Consider the following 21,446-nt stretch of genomic DNA (forward strand, 5'->3'; position numbering starts at 1 on the left):
CTTCCCTACCACTTGTCTACCCTAAATTGGAGAGGGAAACTCTTATTGGGGAGATTTATGGACTCCCTCCTAATATTTGAAATAAGTTAATGAGACACATGGAATATTTGTACTTGTAGAAATAATAAGTTTTAAAAAATGAACATGCACAATAAGTTTTAAAAAATGAACATGTTGGCTCAATGCATGGTTTTACAACTCATCTTTGGTTGCAGTGGTGGGGTAGACATAGTGAGCATAGTAAAGCATCACAACAATCAGACCATACATTTTAGAATCCAATCAAACATTGTGGAGGTTTCAACTTTACAACAGATGGAAAAACTATATGTTATGGAAATCTTGATGGGATATGAGCAAACATGAGTTGGAACTAAAAGTGGCAACTCAACATTAGCGGTTCAAATATCTAAAGACTAGGATTCTCCCTTTTTACAAGGCTCAAAGGGGTGATCACATTTTTAATGCTTAGATTACTATTTCTACTTCATGGGTGTATATAAGCAAGGGTTAAGCTTCATGTTTAAAGCTTATATATATCTATTTTCCTTTTCTTTTGTTGTTGTTACCGTTCATCCATAAAAAGAGCAAGGGAATGGATGGATCTGGATTTCTCCATATTACTCATGACATTCATAAGCTACTTTGTGGATCCACAAAGTGGATCTCATAGTCTTGAACATGGCATTGACCTCCTTAAAACACTTTTCATAGGCACTATCAACGTCATAATCTAGAAGATATGGTTACTCGGGAATATAAGAACTCATGAGTGCCCAATCCTTCTTGTTAGTTGATTATAAAAAGATATTTAGAGCTCCTACTACTTTCTTGATATCAAGCTTTAGAGAAAGGTTTTTCAATGGCATAATTAGGAAGCCCTGAAATCACCCCATGTCAACATATCACATGGGGAGATTTGCAAGGTGTGGTATTAATAATAGCCTAGAAATTGTGTACACATTTTAAAGATACGTATCTATGTCCACTTGTAAAGTAGTAACCCGCTAATGTTCCTTGCATGCTTCCTTGGTGCAAGGAATGCTTAGCCACTTCGCTTGTCACGAAGTAACATTACAAGGCCAAAGGGCATAAGGAATGCTAGGCCATTTTGCTTATTGTGAAGCAGCATTGCAAGGCAAGAGAAGTTCTCATGCCCCTAGACCTATAATTTCATTTTGCTTCCTTGTTTCTCCCCCAAATATGGAGATCCAAGATCTAAAGAATTCGCCATCTATTTTTCTCCTTCCCAAATCTCTCTATCTCTCATCTTTTTTATATTCTCTTTTTTCTCTCTTCCCCCCTCTCTCTCTCTCTCTCTCTCTCTCTCTCTCTCTTTCTGGAATAGGATGCATAAGAAATATAAGAAATCAAGATTTCAAGATTTCAATATGTGGGTTGAGAATTAGGACTTAGAGGTGGGAGGGTTCATGGTTTCTAAATGGGATGCTAGCCCTCTTTCTTCCAACAAATGCATGTATGTCATACACTTCCATTGTCCTAACACTTAAGGGGGCATGGAATCAAGGTTTCTGTTGGGGGGGGACTAAGGATTGGGAGAACTAAGATGTTCTAGTGGGGGTTAAGTTTGGGTGGGACTATAGAATTAGAGTGGTTATACTGACACGCTAGTGCTAGTTAGTGTTTTGGGTAAGTTCGGAGCTTGGAAAGAAGGTGAATCAAGGATGTCATTTTAGGGGGCCAACCTTTAAGTTTTTTTTTTTTTTTTTGGGCGGGGGGCGGGGGGGGAGAAGGAGGGGTGTTAAATGCATGCGCACATGTGTTGTGCATGTCTATCGTTTCTATGAGAAACAAGGTAGGATTTATTATGTTTTGTGGGAGAAAATGTTATTTTTTTGGGCAAAGTGTGACATGTATGGATATGCACACATTCCCTTTGCCACAAGTCATTCGCTTATATCCTCATGATGGTGATATGATTAAGGCAAAGAGAAGGCTAGTGCCTAATGTTTGCATGTATTGAGAGAGAGAGAGAGAGAGAGAGAGTGTGTGTGTGTGTGTGTGTGTGTGTGTGTGTGTGTGTGTATGTGGGTCATTTCGATACTTTAAAAATGGCCATACCTACATTCATGGTATAAAACATCCAAAGCATTGAATAGTTGTGAGGATGACAAAGGTAACATATGTTATTATATAAATTCAATAATAAAGCATTACATAAATGCTTAATTACAGGCCTCCAACCTTAATCTTTTATGGGCTAATGATCCTCCCTCCAAAAACAGCTCTGAAAGTGCATCTACATGGTTCCATCTCAAAAAAGGCATTGGTAGATCACCACTTCAACTATGGCACTTGCCTACAAACCTCCATATTCGACATGCATGTTCCATTGCCAATTCAAGGCCCAATCCAAATAAATAAACTCATGCATTAGCAATACTAGAAAAAGGGGGCATCTATCATGATTATTTTGCAATTGTCATGTTATCATGAAGGGTATGGTGGGTGAGAAGGCAAGATGGAGAGGTCTAATGCAACTTGGAGCTCTCTCTCTCTCTCTCTCTCTCTCTCTCTCTCTCTCTCTCTCTCTCTCTCTCTCTCTCTCTCTCTCTCTCTCTCTCTCTCTCTCTCTCTCTCTCTCTCTCTCTCTCTCTCTCTCTCTCTCTCTCTCTCTCTCTCTCTCTCTCTCTCTCTCCATATATTTCTTACTTCCTACCCCATGTATAACATTCTATATCTTGTCATAACCCATTCGATGGAGCTAGTGATAAATTGCTCATTACTTATTCGTGATTTATGTTCAACCACCAATGCAACCAAGGAATTGAAGCATTGACTAAATAAATTAGGTACCCCAACAACATGTGGCCAAGAAAATGTATACTTGGCATAAGGGTGGGGGCATGTTAATGTTATGGGGCCTAAGGTTTTGGAGAGAAAACATAGCAAGGTTTTTAATTGGGGTTTTAGGATTTTGTAGGTGCTATGAGTATGAATTTTTGTGAGGGCATGTGTGTGTGTGCCCCCACAATGTTCACCCACCCACTCCGCTTGTCCATTATCAAATGCTTCTTGCCGCCTACATGCTACCACTTTTGATGTCCTTTTACCATGACTTTTCATGTGTGTGCATGCGTGCGTGCGTGTGTGCGCGTGCCCCCACAATGTTCACCCATCCACTCCACTCATCTACTATCAATGCTTCTTGCTACCTACATGGTACCACTTTTGATGTCCTTTTACCATGGCTTCTTACATGGAAAGAGGAAAACCCCATTCAGATCATCAACCCACTTTGTATGTCTGCTAATGCCATATATTTGTACATATTGTATATATGTTTAGGTCTATTTCTATGTGTGTGTGTATCAATGTGTAGCTATGTGTGGGTAGAGTATCTATGTGCATACGTATATTTGCATGTGTTTTCCAAGATAGTGCTTGTGTGTGTGAACATCGTGCATATGTGCATGTGCATGTCTATATATGTTCATACACATGTTTGTGTGTGCATGTGGGCATATACATACGTTTATATGTGCATTAATGTGTATGTGTGTGGGGAGGGGGCAGGGGAAAATATAGTATTGATGATAACATCACTTTTCACATTATCAATACTATATTTAATTCACTTCATTTTCTCTCACATGTGTTTGCATGTCTCTATGGGCTCCTAATTGGTTCGAGAACTAGTTGGGGACCATTTTGATGATGGAAACAAGTCCTAATATATGGGAGACAGACAGACAGACAGAGAGGGAGGGACAGAGAGAATCTAGATTATGTGTGTGTGTGTGTGTAGAAATTTGAATTGAATTAAGCTAGTTAAATATCGAATAGAAATAAAATATTCAAGATGCCCCCCCTCTCTCTCTATCTCTCTCTATCTGATTGCCTACCAGCACCACACACCCAACATTGCCCCCCATCTCTCTCTATCTCTCTCTATCTGATTGCCTACCAGCACCACACACCCAACATTGCCCCACTTGTGCCATTTGACTTTGCTTGCTTGTCTCACCTCAATCCACATGCATTATCATTGCTACCAATGACTGCCCAACTTTCTGATCGCCTCATCCCCATGCTGATGGTTGTCCGCACTTGGCTGCTAGTCACCCATATCCATTGTTGGTCACTTCACCAATGCCTACTACCCACACATGCTAGTTTGAAAAGGGGAGGAGAGAGTCTCACACAAAAATATGCTTAAAGGTCTAGCCTCTCTCTCTCTCTCTCTCTCTCTCTCTCTCTCTCTCTCTCTCTCTCTCTCTCTCTCTCTCTCTCTCTCTCTCTCTCTCTCTCTCTCTCTCTCTCTCTCTCTCTCTCTCTCTCTCTCTCTCAATCAATCAATCAATCAATCCCATCATTCTTGCCACATGTGTTCGCCATCAACTATGGCACTACACCCGTCTGCTCCTAACACACCATTATAAAAATCAATTGTGCTTTTTCAAGGTGTTTTATGATTTCTTTTCAGGTTGCTAAAGTATCATATATTGCCACTTGGAAATACCATGCCTGAGTCTCATGATGATGTGTGACATGTTTTACGAAAGCTTGGCATGGACTACAATAGGATCCATGCATGTGTCAACGATTGTGTGCTATTTTTCGAGGAGAGTATGAGTCTATGGAGACATGTCCAAAGTGTGGTACTCACACGTATTGACAAGACTTGCAAGGGAAAACCATCCCTCAAAAAGTTCTTAGACACTTTTCTCTTATCCCCCGTATACGTCACATGTTTCGTACGTTGGACATGGCAAGCTTGACAACGTGGCATGCGCAAAATAGATCCACAGATGGAGTCCAACGAATATCAGCGGATTCACGTGCATGGAGCCACATTGACTCTACCTTTCCATGCTTTGCATGAGAGCCAAGGAATCTTCAACTAGGTCTTGCTATGGATGGCATGAACCCATTTGGTCTCTGTTCAACTTCTTACAGTGTGTGACCTGTAGTCCAGTTAACTACAACATCCAGCCATGGCTTTCTACGAAGAAAGGACTCTTGATCCTTAGCTTGCTCGTTCATGACTACTACAAAGTCAAGAATATGGATGTCTATCTCCGTCCATTAGTCGATGAGCTTAAGATTTTGTGGGAGGAGGGGTCGCTGTGGAAGATATAAGCAAGTGTGATGGTCGATGGTCCATCAATATATGAGTCATTCTCATGTGGACCATGCATGACTTTTTGGGATTCGGGAAGTGCTCACGTAAGTAGGCTTCCATTCTCGTTGGTCATATCTATCATAGCTCATTCAAGTTTGTGTTCACTAAATAGAGGTGTTGGGATAGGTAGGTTACCTCAGGTTATCATGCATGTCCATTGTGTGGGCCACAATTAAACTCCGGAAGGTCACAAACCATGAAGAAGATGGTATATCAAGGACATCTCTCTTTCTTGCCGAAGGGTCATGAACTGAGGGAAGGTTTTCTTGAACGACCTCTAGTACGAATGAACACCCAAAGCTGGTACTAGTTGAAATGGTCTACACGGAGTCGTATTCAAATAGAATGCGACAGTTCTCAGTTTTCGAGTTGCCGTATTGGACCCACCAAATCAACCACTTGTTGGATCCCATGCATATTTTCAAGAATGTGGATAGCTTACTATGGGGACCACATCATAGGAAAGAGAGACACTGCACGGGCACGAATGGATTTGAAGGAGGTAGACAAGATGGAGGCACTTTGGCCATAGTCAAGTGCTGATGATCACTTGCAACTACCTCGCGCTCCTTGGGTTTTGTCCAGTAAAAAAGAGTGCAATGTGAAGCAAATTATCAGGTCCACTGACGGGTATGATGCATTCTCTCAGATCCACTTTTTCTAAAGACGACCAACTATCAGGGCTAAAATCCCATGATTGGCATAAGATATATATTAGGTTTGTACTACGAATGGATTGTAAGTGACTTGCATTTTTTGCTATTTGGAGTTTAGTTGGTGTTTGTAATACTTCTTCATTTGTGACAATTTATACTACTGATCACGATTATAGGATGCCTTACTCCAGAAATACATAAGATGATTTATATGTTGTCAAATTTAGTGCAATGGATATCACAAAATGAGATCAAGACATCCTCTATTGAATCCACAAGGCGAGGAATAGTGGAGACAATCTATCTCTTTGAGAAGTACTTGCCCACCAGCATGCTCACGATATATTATATTATCGTGCTTTACTTGAATCTTTATATTGATTATGCTAGCATCACTTTTTGTCAGTGCATGTGACCTTTGACGATATTTTGGAGAGCATGATGAGTCGAGGGATGAGCGACGAGGAGTTGCACGATATATTTACACGTATGTCTCCAGATCAGATGGCTCGATTCAGAGATATGGTTGTCTCGGATACCATCGGTCCGTTCCGCTAGATCTACATCGACACTCTGATGCTTCGATTTCTAGTAGACGAGATCGACGCTCCAAACTTGGGCCAAACAGAGGGAGTGGTTGTAGGGGATGTTGCGGAGACGTGGATGCGGTGAGCCCGTGGTTGGCTCGAGATACAAGTGCTACTCTTTGCTCTCATGCAGGTTTGGGAGAGAGTGGCTCAGATGGTTGTTGTGGAGGCACTGATGTAGTGTCTCTGTCTCGTCGTTCTAGTGGATTTGGCGTCACCCTTAGGATTTGTCACACATGTGGGGACGTCTACTCCAGTGACCAGCTTTTACCTAGCTGTCCACAGATGGCACCCCTATGGGTGTTACTTCGAGAGATACACCCCCGCGGTACACTAGATGCACATGGGTGTCCTGATTATGCCCAGGAGCACGGTTGTAGGTGAGAGAGAACACATCTTAGACATACCCTGGAGGAGGGGTATGGATACCTTGTAGATGATAGGACATGAGCCATGATCATGAATGATGAGGGGAGGAGGGTGATGAATCGTATGAGAGAGTTCTGCCGACAAGTTTTTCGGCACAACGTCTTGGACCATTGGAAGAACATACTCGAGGGGAGCAAGGACTACATAGTAGCATCCTTGCATGAGGAGTTTTCGATACCCACTGTGGTAGAGAGGTTTTCGACAGGCTAGATGATGGAGTGTATGCATGCGTACATGTTACACAGACGATCAACGTACACAAAGCACTCAAGAGTGGCGTCTTGAAGCCCGAGTGGCTCAATGTAGATGACTAGCGGAGACTCAAGGAGGAGACTATAGATTTCTCCGAGACGTTGGAGACAGTAGAGTAAGGCAGTGATGGCATGGCTGGAGGTAGGGTGGTCCATCATCTTGGGAGTGACGGCCACAGGACTTATCTGGAGGACTTTGTAAGTTTTTCTTTTGTTCTTCTCACTTTCTTTTTTGCAATATCGCTTGTACTGACAATCGTGTTTCTGATAGTTGTATTTTGTTTTCTTTGCAGCACTCCATTACAAACCACGATCCCACCATCCTAGAGACTCGATATGTAGAGAGAAAAGGTCTCATTGCATTGATTGATAGACCGTATCCACACGACGGCCTAATAAGTCACTCATCTTTCTTATCCGTAGTTACTATTTTTATTAAAATGCATTACGTATGGTGGACTTATGTGTTTTTTTTTTCTTTTTTTTTCTTTTTTTTTTGCAGACTCCGTTCGATATTCCTTTGCATCTAGACGAGCTTTCGGATGGCGAGGATTTATAGCTCGCACTTGGATTCGTGGAGCGCACATCCTCTTCCTTTTTGGTCATGTGATTTATACGGGAATCTTCTATGTACTATGTTATTATCATCCTTTGTATCTTGCCATGATTCCATGAGTTTTCATCAGTGATCTTGTATTTATTTTATGTTTCTATCTTCTGGGTTCAAGTACATTTTGGACTCATTTTGACAATCGTTGTACACTTACCATGTAATCCATTTGTAGAATGTAAATACAACACACAGTGCTACCTGCCTTGCCACAAATTTTTTCCCCCTGCTATTAGTGTCACAATTTTTGTGACGTAAGTAACGACACAAATACCAATGCCAATACCGATGGTTTTATGGATACGCTAATACTGATGCATTTAACGACAACAGGGGCAATTTTATTGATGAATATTTTTGTCGCTTTGAACGTCAGTATGAGGCCTATATCTTGTAGTAGTGATTCTATGTGTGTATGTGTATGGAAAGAAAATTTGAATTATGATAATTAGATATCAAATAGACATAAAATATTCAAGGTGGCCCTCTCTCTCTCTCTCTCTCTCTCTCTCTCTAGCTAGCTTGCCTAAAGCATGTACCCAACATTGCCCCACCTATGTCGTCTAGCTTTGCTTGCTTGTCTCTTCTCAATCCACATGTACTCTCATTGCTACCAGTGGTCACCCAACTTGTTGATTGCTTCGTCTCGATGTTGATAGTTATCTACACTTGGCTGTTGGTCGCCCATGCCCATTGCTAGTCGCTTTGCTAGTGCCCTACTGCCCATGCATGCTAGTTTGAGAGAGAGAGGGAGAGAGTCTCACAAAAACATGCCTCTCTCTCTCTCTCTCTCTCTCTCTCTCTCTCTCTCTCTCTCTCTCTCTCTCTCTCTCTCTCTCTCTCTCTCTCTCTCTCTCTCTCTCTCTCTCTCTCTCTCTCTCTCTCTCTCTCTCTCTCTCTCTTCTCTCCCTTGCTCTTTGAATCCCATCATTTTTGCTACCCATGTTCACCACTAGCTACACGTTTTGCATCCCACTGCTCCTGATGTCGCTTACTGCATGCTAGCTTTGCTGCTTTTGCCGTCCACTTCCCACTTCACCACTACGCACACCATGGCCCATGCCTTGCTTATGCTTTGCTCACATCTACCACCCACTTTGCTAAGAGAACCAATGCTTACCACTTGGCCTTGCAGAAAGAGAGAGAGAGAGAGAGAGAGAGAGAGAGAGAGAGAGAGAGAGAGAGAGTGTGTGTGTGTGTGTGTGTGTGTGTGTGTGTGCACGCGTGCGTGCTAAGGTGTCAAAGAAAGAGATAAAGAAGTCATAACTTTTGAAATTAGGTTTGGAGGGGTGTTACAGCTTCGAGAGGTCCTCTAGAAGCTTGAGGCCTCTTGAGCTTACAACCAAAATAACATATAATAATAAATAATAGATTTTGAAGCAATAAACCTTGTGTGATGTATTGCCTTGATGTGATACATGAGGACAAAAAGGTGGAAATTGTATTTTAGCTTGAGAAAGGGCTACAAATTTCCGCAAGAAACCATGACTCAACGTATAGGTGCTTGTTGTGTGAGTGAGGAGGTAATGTGTTTGAATCTTGGGTACAAGGCACAAAGGTTACCAAGGGGGTTGCAAACCATAGGTCATTGCTTTTGTGTGGGTTACTAGATACCCTGAGATGTACATGCCACTCTGAACTGTTGATCTCATTTCTTTGTAAATCACCACCATGTGAGATAGTAACCGGCCCATCCAACCCAAATCATCCTCCCCCCCCCCCCCCCCCTCGTGTAAGGGCTTTGTAGCTATACCATGCCGTTGCTACCGAATGCACCTATATAAGGAGTAGTAGTGACTCAAAGCCCTGCCTTGTTTCCACTCTACTTGTGATTCCCTATACCCAATGGTGAACCCTCTTATGTGCGGCGTCATGAGGGTGTAGTCCTGGGATGTGTCTATGTTATCCCGCTTTTTTGGATTGAATAATACAAGAGTATACCTTGAGCTCATATATCGTGTTACCTTTCTGTGCCGTGTTGAGTGCGTAACGAGTGCAAGTTTATCACACTTGGTATCAGAGCGACTCTTGCTCGGAGTGAAGGAGTGCTCACGGAAGCAGGAGAGAAGATCCAATGCCCCGAAGAGATCAAAGTCATAACGACCCACAACACAACATCCCACGTCGCGTCGCTCCACGTTGCAACGCCCCCCGACGCGTCGACCCCCGACGTGACGCCCCAAACTCGACACCCCACCATTTGAAGACTTGACATGGCTTCCTCGCGGCATGACCCACACCACCACAGGTGAAATGCGGCTTCCCCGCGCCGACACCACCACCAACCATATGGAGGACGAAAGGGAGAATGTCACCCTCCCAACAATGGAGGAGAGGAAGAAGAGTAGAGTGCAAGAATGGAGAGTGGCCCAAAAGGAGAAGGTGGCCGGACTGGAAAGGCAATTAGATGGCATGTCAAGCATACTAGAGTCAATATGGAGGAACATGCAGATGAAGGAAGAGGAGGAGAAAAGGAAGAAAAAACTAGAAGGGGAGCAGGGCTATAGAGAATGGGTAATACAACAAGAAGAAGAGGAGAAAAGACACAGAATGCAAGAGGAGATGGATAGAATGGGTAGAGAGGAGATATCTAGGAGGGCGCAAGATACAAGGAAAGAGAAGGAGAAAGTAGTAGAAATAGGAAGTAAAAAGAAAGACAAGGAGAAGGAGAAGAAGCACCACCATAAAGAGAAGGAAGATAGTGACAGTTCAGAAGACAACTATGGAAAATTCAAGATGCCCCAGCCAGCCAAGTACAAGGGAGAGAGAGATGGGCTGGTTCTGAAGAAATGGATCGCAGAGGTGGACATGTACTTGAAGTATTCACAAATAACCGAAGACAGGAAGGCGGAGGTGGCAGCCATTTACTTGGAGGAGGACGCTGCCAGTTGGTACCTGCTGGAACAAGAGCAGGGCCACACCATCTTTTCATGGGAAGAACTCCAGGAAGAATTGAAGGACTACTTCATTCCAAAGATGGAAAAATTCAAAGTGAGAGATGAATGGAGGAACCTCAAGCAAACACAAGGGAAGATGAAAGAATACGTCAGCAAATATGGGTAGATTATGCTGCAGCTACCAAACATGGATACAGACACTAAATTACATGGATTTTTGTTTGGGATGCAAGAATGGGCTAGAAGAGATGTGGAGAGACAAGAGCCAACAAGCTTAGCAGAAGCCATGAGAATGGCCGAAATACTAGTGGACCTAGAAGGCAGAAGAACAGCACAGGGAACCAAAGCAGGTTCAACAACAACTTCAACAACACCTTCAACAACAACAACTCATGGAACCAAAGGCCTAATGCCTCTAGAGGGGCATTCACAGATACAAGGAGCCAAAACACCACCACCACCACGACCATGTCACAAACCGCTTTAGTACCAAGAGGAGCATCAAGAAGATAGGGAAACAATCACTACAAGCCAACCCCTAGCACATCGTATGGGCCCGCAGGATCAAATACATCATGGTGGAGACCCCCAGGCCTGTCCATCGGGATCAGATGCTTTAGATACAGGGGCGCACACTACCAAAACAGATGCCCAATAGAAGATACAACTTCATCAAGTGGATCAAGGGTGAAGACTAACGCATATGGAGGAGAAGAACCACAACCACCGTGCATCCAAGAAATCCCAAATGGAATTGAGGAAAGCATGGACCACCCAAGGGTAGGGACAGTTAGCGCTCGACCCCAATGCATGGCAGCCAGAAGTAGTGGCAGTTCACCATCTATACATCAAAGGCCGAGTGGGCGAAGGAAACCAACCTATCATGGTGGACACAGGGGCAACACACAACTTCATGACACCAGGGTGTGCAGTAAAACATGGAGTAAAATTATCGAAGGCCCCAGAAGGATTAACAGTAACATTCGCACAAGGAGAAGCCAAGGAAGTGAAACAAGTCTTTGCAGTCCAAGTAGAAGCCGACAAGTGAAAAGCAAAACTCAACTTCTTAGTAATCCCCATGGATGATTTTGAAGTGATATTGGGCTTGGAATTCTATGACAAGTATGTCATTGCAATGTTTGGTAAAGGTGTAAATGAAATGATGCTAGATATGCAAGGAGAAGGTGTCAGAGTACCATGTGAAAGAATGCAACTGCCTGGCAAGACCCCAATCAAGGTGCAAATGAAGGAGAATAAGCCAGGAGTATCATGCCAAACAGTGAAGCCAACTACAACCCAACCAAAGGGCCAAACCCAAAATGCACCGGTCCAAGGGATCGTTATCAGGCCACGTATCATGACATGCAGTGCCAAGCAGGTCGAAAAATCAGTCAAACAAGGAGATATGGTCTACCTGTGTATGATCCAACCAATTGAAGAAGAAGAAGATGGCAAGAAACTTAGACAACAAAGCAGGAACACAGAAGTGGCAGAAATACTTGAAGAATTCAAAGATGTAATGCCAGCCGAGCTACCCAAGGGTCTACCACCCAGGCGAGATGTGGATCACAAGATTGAGCTGATCCCAGGGTCTTCCCCACCGGCCCGAGCTCCCTATCGCATGAAGCACACCGAGCTCATGGAATTGAAGCAACAACTACATGAACTAGAAGAACAAAGGTTCATTTGCCCTAGCAAATCCCCCTTTAGTGCCCCAGTGTTATTTGTAAAAAAGAAGGACGGGGGACTTAGACCTTGTGTAGATTATAGGGCCCTTAACAAAATCACCATAAAAAATAAATACCCCATGCCCCTAGTGGAAGACCTCTTAGATAGATTGCATGGGGCCAAGTACTTTAGCTGTATTGATCTTAGATCAGGATACCACCAAATCCGCATAGCCGAAGAAGATATCCCAAAAACAGCCTTCTGCACAACCGATATGGTAGTTTTGAGTGGTTAGTATTAGGATTCGGCCTAAGCAATGGGCCAGGCACATTTTGTGGCCTCATGGATGGAGTCTTTAGACCGGAGATAGATATCTTTGTCATTATCTACATAAATGACCTCCTAGTCTACAACAAAACCTTAGAAGAGCACAAGCAGCACTTACGTCAGGTTTTTGAGAAACTGCGGCAGTATCAGTTATATGCCAAGCCTGAAAAATGTGAGTTCGCAATGAAAGAGTTTGAGTTCTTAGGCTTTATTGTAGGAGCAGATGGAATCAAAGTGGATCCTAAGAAAGTGGAAGCTGTCCAAAGATGGCCTGTACTGAAAACTGTAAGAGAAGTGCTCGACTTCACAGTATTTTGCCAGAGATTCATCAAAGATTACAGCCTCATCAATGCCCCCCTCTCCCACCTCACCAAAGAAGATCACTTTTTTACATGGGGGAATGTGCAATAGGAAGCCTTTGAGCAGATGAAGAAGTGCATGAGCCAAACTCCCATCCTAAGGGTGCCGAATTTCACCAAACCCTTTGAAATTTCTACAGATGCATTCGACTACGGCATAGGAGGTGTATTGGTACAGGAAGGTCACCCCATTGCTTATGAGTCCAAGAAATTTACCGATGCTGAAATAAGGTGGAGCACACATGAGAAGGAAATGTTGGCAGTCATCCAGTGCCTCAGAAAATGAAAGCACTATATTCAAGACAAGCATACAATAATCTTCACCGACAATATGTCCCTCAAATATTTCCAATCTCAACCCAAGTTATTGGCAAAGCAAGCCCGCTGGCTAGACTTCCTAGCAGAATTCGACCTGGAGATTAAGCACAAGCCCGACTCCACTAACAAGATAGCAGATGCCTTGAGTCGAAAAGCTGACTTGAAAGCTGTCAGTGTGGTCAGCAGCAACTTCATAGAACTAGTCAAAGAGGCCCTAGAGCAAGACCAAGAAATGCACAAGATAATCAGAGATGTGGAAGCAAAGAAGACCCCACATGGAATGTACACCTTAGAGGAGGGTATCCTATTTTTAGGCAAGAGATTCCCAACAATTTGGAGTTGAAGAAACTCATCCTGCATGAGATACATGATGGAAAAATTGGAGGCCACAAAGGGCAAAGCAAAACCTTGGAGGCCCTTAGGAAGCAGTTCTTTTGGCCGAATATGAAGGAAGAAGTAATAGACTACATCAAAACTTGCCCCACTTGCCAACTGGTCAAAGCACCACGATCAAGACCAGTAGGACTACTACAACCATTACCAGTACCCAACCGCCCATGGGATGTCATCAGCATGGACTTCCTTGTGGAGCTACCCAAGTCCCATGGGCACACAATCATCTTTATAGTGGTGGACTATTTTTCCAAACAGGCCCACGTCATCCCGGCCAAACCATCACTAAATGCCAAGGAGGTAGCACTCCTCTTCTTCACACATGTATTCAAACTTCATGGCTTACCACTGGCCATCATATCAGATAGAGATGGAAGATTCATGAGCGACATATGGAAGGAACTTTTCAAGACCCTGGAAACACAATTGAGAATCTCATCATCCTTCAACCCGGAGACAGATGGACAGACAGAACAAGTCAACCAAGGCATCGAAGACTATCTTCGGAGCTATGTCCGAGTAGACCAGAAGGATTGGGCCTTGTACCTTGATGTCTTGGAATTCCACTATAATAGCTCCATCCACTCGGTGAGACGGGGTACGCTCCCTTTGAGTTAGCCACAGGAAAAGAAGTCATTACCCCACTGGCCTTAGCATTTGGAGCGGCCAAAGCGGAAGATTAAGATGCAGAAGAGTTCCTGAAGAAATGGAGAGACTGAAATACAACAGCTAAGCAAAGCCTCGAGTAGGGCAAGATCACCATGACTGAGTAAGCAAACAAGAAGAGAAAGGATGTACTATTCACCAAAGGAGACATGGTCGTAGTTAGCTCTAAGAATATGTCACTTCCTAAAAACATGGCCCCCAAGTTCAATCATTGTTATTATGGACCCTACTGAATTACTCAAGTGTTGAATGAAGTCACCTACAAACTGGACCTGCTAGACAGTGTTTGTATTCATAATGCGTTTCATGCTCGTCTTCTGTGCAGGTTCTATCCAGACAACCAATGGGGACGGTGCGTACCAATGCTCCATTCCAACAGTCCCTTCGAAGTAGAAGCATTCCTCCGACATCGGGAACAAAGAGGCTTCCTTGAATACCTCACCAAGTGGCGCGGGTGTCCACTCAAGGAGGCCACTTGGATCTCAGAAGTGGAGGCCCGCGAATGCGGAAAGGATGCTTTCACCCTTTGGCTCGAGGAGAACCCCCCTGCCCCTCCCAACGACCCTTGAGCCTCTCCAGAAAACCAAAACAACACGGTTCTCAATCATAGACCCCAATGTGCCTCCACTCCTCAAATGTAATTGAATCGAGGGTGGACCTGTCAAGAATCGCGTGGTGGAGGGGGTTTCTCAAGATGCTGTGCCGAACACACACAGAATGCACAAGGAGAAGCTCACTCAAGAGACAAGAAGAGAGATGGAGGCCAAAACGTTTTCTTGCTGATTTCTTCTTCTTCTTCCACACACTTTACAATATACACAAAGTATAGATAAGATACAACATAAAAGGAAAGTGGCCTACTAAGTCAAACAATGACTAACCGACTACACTAGTCGATTGGCGCTATAACTATGCCAGCTGTAAATAGGTGTAACGACCTGAATATAATAAGTAATGAGTCAGTGGCCATGTGAGAGTCATAATGACCACCGACGTGATAAGTTTAGACGTGTGGACCCATCTAACCAAGCGGTCCATCATCAATGTCCGCATGTGTTGAGCTTGTCATCTCAACACTCCCCCTCAAGCTCAACTGCATCTCTACAACTCCAAGTAAGCTTCGAAACTTTTGAAGCTTCTCTGTACCCAATGCCTTTGTGAAGATGTCAGCTATCTGATCCTGTGTGCTGACATACACCAAGTCAATCTCACCTGCTAGTACCTTCTCTCTCACAAAGTGGTAGTGTACCTCAATATGTTTTGTCCTGGCATGGAACACAGGGTTCCTAGCCAACTGTATATTGCTCATGTTGTCACAATAAATGACAACTGGACCTTCCACCTGGACATCCAAATCAGTCAATAGCTTTTGCAACCATACTACCTCACATGCTGCAACAGCAGCACCTCTATACTCAGCCTCTGTACTCGACAAAGCAACTGTAGATTGCTTTTTGCTGCTCCATGCAACTGCTGCACTACCAAGAGAGAACATGTATCCACTGGTAGATCTTCTATCAGACATACTACCAGCCCAATCTGCATTTGTGTATCCAAATACCTATACATCTGTACCTGCCTCATAGAAAAGTCCATAATGTAATGTGGACTTTACATATCTCAATATGCGTCTGATTGCATCCAAATGTGGCTTTCTAGGTACTTGCATAAACTGACTCACAAGACCAACAGTGTAGCTCAAGTCTGGCCTTGTAATGGTCATGTAGATCAAACTCCCCACTATCCTCCTGAACATAGTAGGGTCTTCTATCTCATCCCCAACATCAGCACTCAGCTTTACATTCTGCTCCAACGAGACTGAAAGTGGTTTGCCATACTGTCTTTGGGACAGCCATATACCATCATCACATCTGATCACCTCAATGCCAAGGAAGTACCTTAGCTCACCTAAATCCTTCATCTCAAACTTCATCTTCAAACAGCCCTTGACTTCAGCAATCCCACTATCACTATCACCTGTAATAATCAAGTCATCCACATAGATGACTATGATGACCAAACATGCATCTCCCTTTCTCACATAAAGTGAGTGATCAGCATCAGAAACATAGAAGCCAATATTGAAAAGATACTCTCTAATCTTGTCAGACCATGCTCTAGGTGCTTGCTTGAGCCCATAGAGTGCCTTCTTCAACCTGCACACATACGTGGGATGCTCTAAATCTTCATAACCTGATGGCTGATCCATTTACACTTCTTCCTGCAAATCACCATGCAAGAATGCATTCTTTACATCCATTTGCTGCAACCTCCAACCTTTGGCTGCTGCCAAAGCAATCACACATCTGACAGTTGCCATCCTAGCAACTGGACTGAAGGTTTCATCATAATCTATGCCATATGTCGGGGCATAGCCTTTTGCAACGAGCCTAGCTTTGTACATGCTAATAGAACCATATGCATTGTGCTTAATCTTATAAACCCACTTACATCCAATAGCTTTCTTTCCCTTCGGCAATGATACTAGATCCCAAGTCTTATTGGCCTCTAATGCAGCCATCTCCTCATCCATTGCTGCATCCCAATGAGCATGACCAACAGCTTCCTCAAAACATGTGGGCTCAACATCCTCAACTAATTTCACCATATAAGCATAATGGTGAGCTGCATAACCTTCAAAACCAAATCTTTTAACAGGGTATCTCACCCTGCTAGACCTGCGTACCACTGGATCACACAATGGAGTCTTTGCATTAACGCCTGCTCTCTCCACACCTGGAGTCCTCACTGAAGGAATGCCAAGCTCATCATCCAAGCTCTCTGAGCCACTGGAGTCTCCATCAAGAACTACATCAATGCCTTCTGACACTTTATTATTTCCTTTGTCTTTACCTGTAGTGCTACTAGATGCACCCGAAGATGTAGAGATACTCCTTAGTCTCCCAGACCAAGGACTACCAGATGATGTCTCTAGTCCACTAAGAGTTCGTGATTCTTGCTTTTCAGCCTACACATGAGTGTCATGATCATCATCATCATCCAATGCATCACCACTAGATGCATATCAACTGCTCATTTCATCAAAGATGACATCCCTGCTCACTCTGAACTTACATGTGATAGGGTTGTAACAGCGATACCCTTTCTGCTCTAAAGAGTATCCAATAAAGACACACTTTTCAGCCTTTGGATCTAGTTTCTTCCGCAACTCATCTGGCACATGAACATACGCAATGCAGCCAAATACTTTCAAGTGTGAAACATCAGGCTTCTTACCTGTAAAACATTCTTCGGGGGTCATACCATGAACTGCAGCTGTGGGAGTTCTGTTCATAATATAAACAGCAGTATGAACAGCCTCAGACAAAAAATGCTTAGGCATATTCTTTTCAGCCATCAAGGTACGTGCAACTTCTGCAATATGCCTGTTTTTCCTTTCTGCAACCCCATTTTGCTATGGGGTATACCTGCATGTGAACTATCTCTTTATCCTATGAGACCTCAGAAAATCACTGAACTCATTTGAGAGGTACTCTCCCCCTCCATCTGACCTCAGGCACTTTACTTTCAAGCATGTTTCTCTTTCAACTGCAGCCTTGAAAGTTCTAAAGTGCTCAAAAGCTTCACTCTTTTCCTTCATAAAATATACCCACAGCTTTCTAGAACAATCATCAATGAATGTGACGAAGTATGAACTACCTCCAAGAGATACATTTTGTGTAGGCCCCCAAATGTCTATATGCACAACATCAAGGATATTTTTGCTTACATCTCTGTCATGTGAAAAGGGTTGTCTTGCCTGCTTACCAAATTGACATGCTTCACATACCTTCTGAAATTCTGCAACTTTAAATGTAGGCAAACTTGTAACCAATCCTTTGGACTGCATTAATTTCAGCCTTTGTACATTTGCATGTCTAATGCGTTTGTGCCAAAATTCAATCTCTGCAACAACACCTTTTCCTTTAGCATACATAGCAGCATTCATAGTAGGAATTCCAGCATCTAGAGTGAACATACGTCCAACTCTACTTCCTTTTGCTACCAACCTGCACTTGTCATTGAAGCCCTCTACAAAGCAGCCCTTTGCATTAAATCTGACTTGCAACCCTTGCTCTACCATTTGACCGACTAACACCAAGTTCTTTGTAATATATGGCACATGTAATACATCTGAAAGACTCTTTGTCTTACCATCATGCAAGGACAAGGGAACTTTTCCAATGTGTGAAATTGGGTGGCATGAGTCATCACCCGTCTGCACATAACCTGCATTCTGCAAATCCTGTATCTCTCCAAACCATTCTGCATGGCTGGTCATATGATTGGATGCACCTGAATCAACATACCAAACATCTTCATGTGTTCCCTTTCCAGTAACAGCATTCAGCATATGCTGCATAACGAACAAACGTTCATTTTTGTCTTCATTCTGTCGTGAAGACGATGCATAGTTTCCTTGCTGCAACTTACCACTGCGGATATCATCTCTCTTAGCATAACATTGGGCTGCAATATGACCTGTTTTGCCACAGTAGTGGCACACAATACCAGAGTTGTTAGAACCTCTGTTCTGCCATCCACCTCTTCCTCTAAAGCTCCCCCTACCTCTAAAGTTACCACGACCTCCTGAAACCTGCATATCGCCAAATTGCTGATTCAATCTATTTTGCTGGTTATCACTACCACGTCCTGTACCACGGCCTCTTGAAGAGAACCTACCACGTCCCCTTCCTGAACTGGAGTAGAAAGCTTGGACCTGTTCACCACTTCTTTCAGATGTCTCACTCTGCATGTTGATTTCTTCAGTGATCATTAGAGAGACCAACTCATCGAAATCTGGAAATGGCTTTCTGACATATACGGAAGTTACAAAAGACTTCCAAGCCTTTTCATTGTTAAGTCCACCCAAGGTAGACGACACCAAATCATCATCATCGGGCATTGCATCAATCGCTGCCAATGCATCTGCAATGCTCCTTACCTTCAATGCATACTCATTGATAGACATCTTCCATTTCTTCAATGTATTCAACTCTTGCTTGAGTTGAATCTTTCGTGCCTTTGTATTTACAGAAAACATACTTTCAAGTATGGTCCAAGCTGCATATGCATTCTCTGCATTTCTAATGTGTCCCAGCATATTATTGTCAATTACTGCAGACAACCAATACATGACCTTCTTGTCTTTTGCATTCCATTCCTTTCGTGCCTTTGTCTCTTCTGCAGTTGGAGGATCACTCACCTCCGGCTCCTTTTCTTCACCTGAAACGAACTCGTAGAGGCCTTTTCCAATAAGGAAGTTCGTGACACGGAACTTCCATGAAGGGTAGTTGTTCTTGTCGAGCTTCTCAATGATGGGGCTTCCACTGTTCTCTGCCATTATCACAAAATTAATACCAACAGCAAGCAAATCTTCTGCAACCCTGGACCTGTAGTGCACAGCAATACACTATACATCATTTTTCACTGTCTGCTCAACAATACATGCAATCTGCAACCTGTTTGCAGATCAACCTTGTGTTTACTCACTGGTAAACACATTTGAACTTACAGATCTGAAATCTGTAACCTGCACATCCACTTTCGGTCAATACAACCGAAGTCACAGTGTACCCTGAAACTGATGTCCGCAACCTTACGGCTCTAAAACGGGCGCTGAAACTGCCTCAAATGCCCAAAATAACTGCGGCATAGCCCTAAAGGGCTTACGTGCACAATACACAGTGCTCTTCGCGCACACCAAATCTCACTGCAATCTGAGATTTTTGCTCTGCCCTGCTTCCGGTGCCTCCACAGGCACTATCCAAGAGAAAGAGTTGAAGGATGGGAGAGCTTCTTACCCATGGCTTGCTTGCTCGAACCTTGCTTCTTCTCCTTTGCTTCAATCTTCGAAATCAGCCTCTCTCAATGGCGCAGCTCTGATACCATGTCAAAAATCGCGTGGTGGAGGGGGTTGCTCAAGATGCTGTGCCGAACACACACAGAATGCACAAGGAGAAGCTCACTCAAGAGACAAGAAGAGAGATGGAGGCCAAAACGTTTTCTTAATGATTTCTTCTTCTTCTTCCACACACTTTACAATGTACACAAAGTATAGATAAGATACAACATAAAAGGAAAGTGGCCTACTAAGTCAAACAATGACTAACCGACTATACTAGTCGACTGGCGCTATAACTATGCCAGCTGTAAATAGGTGTAACGACCTGAATATAATAAGTAATGAGTCAGTGGCCATGTGAGAGTCATAATGACCACCGACGTGATAAGTGTAGACGTGTGGACCCATCTAACCAAGCGGTCCATCATTAATGTCCGCATGTGTTGAGCTTGTCATCTCAACAGGACCCGCATGGTAACAATCATAAAAAAACTCCAAAAACGAAGCCCCAATAGTCCAGTCTAGATGGGCAAACATTGACCAGCTTGCTAAAAAAGGCTGTGTTAAGACCCCCAAGTCCTAGTGCAGCAGACACTGACCAGTCTGATAGTATAGATTGTGTTAAGACCCCGCGGTCCCCTTAGACCGGCAGACACTGACCAGCTTGCTAGGAAAAGCTGTGTTAAGACCCCGAATGAGTTAAATAACAAACGCTACCCTTAGATTGCTGAGGACAGCAATCTAGCAAAAGCGGGGGTGAGTGTAAGGGCTTTGTAGCTATACTATGCCGTTGCTACCGAATGCACCTATATAGGAAGTAGTAGTAACTCAAAGCCCTGCCTTGTTTCCACTCTACGTGTGATTCCCTATACCCAATGGTGAACCCTCTTATGTGCGGCATCACGAGGATGTATTCCTGGGATATGTCTATGTTGTCTCACTTTTTTGGATTGAATAATACAAGAGTATACCTTGAGCTCATATATTGTGTTACCTTTCTGTACCGTGTTGAGTGCGTAACGAGTGCAGATTTATCCCCCCCGCCCCCCCTTAGAACAAAAAAAAAAAAAAAAAAACCATAATCTTTCCATTGTGAGAAGGATTTCCTATGGACTTGTATGATGGTCAAGGGACTGAATTTCAGTCTTCAATGGTGCATCATCAGGATCGAGAGCAACAAAAAAAAAAAGAAAACCATAATCTTTCCATTGTGAGAAGGATTTCCTATGGACTTGTATGAATGGTCAAGGGACTGAACTTCAGTCTTCAATGGTGCATCATCAGAGGTCGAGAA

This window comes from Lygodium microphyllum, chromosome 23, assembly GCF_053477565.2.
Source record: "Lygodium microphyllum isolate KBCC chromosome 23, Lygodium_microphyllum_v1.1.10, whole genome shotgun sequence".
NCBI lineage: Eukaryota > Viridiplantae > Streptophyta > Polypodiopsida > Schizaeales > Lygodiaceae > Lygodium > Lygodium microphyllum.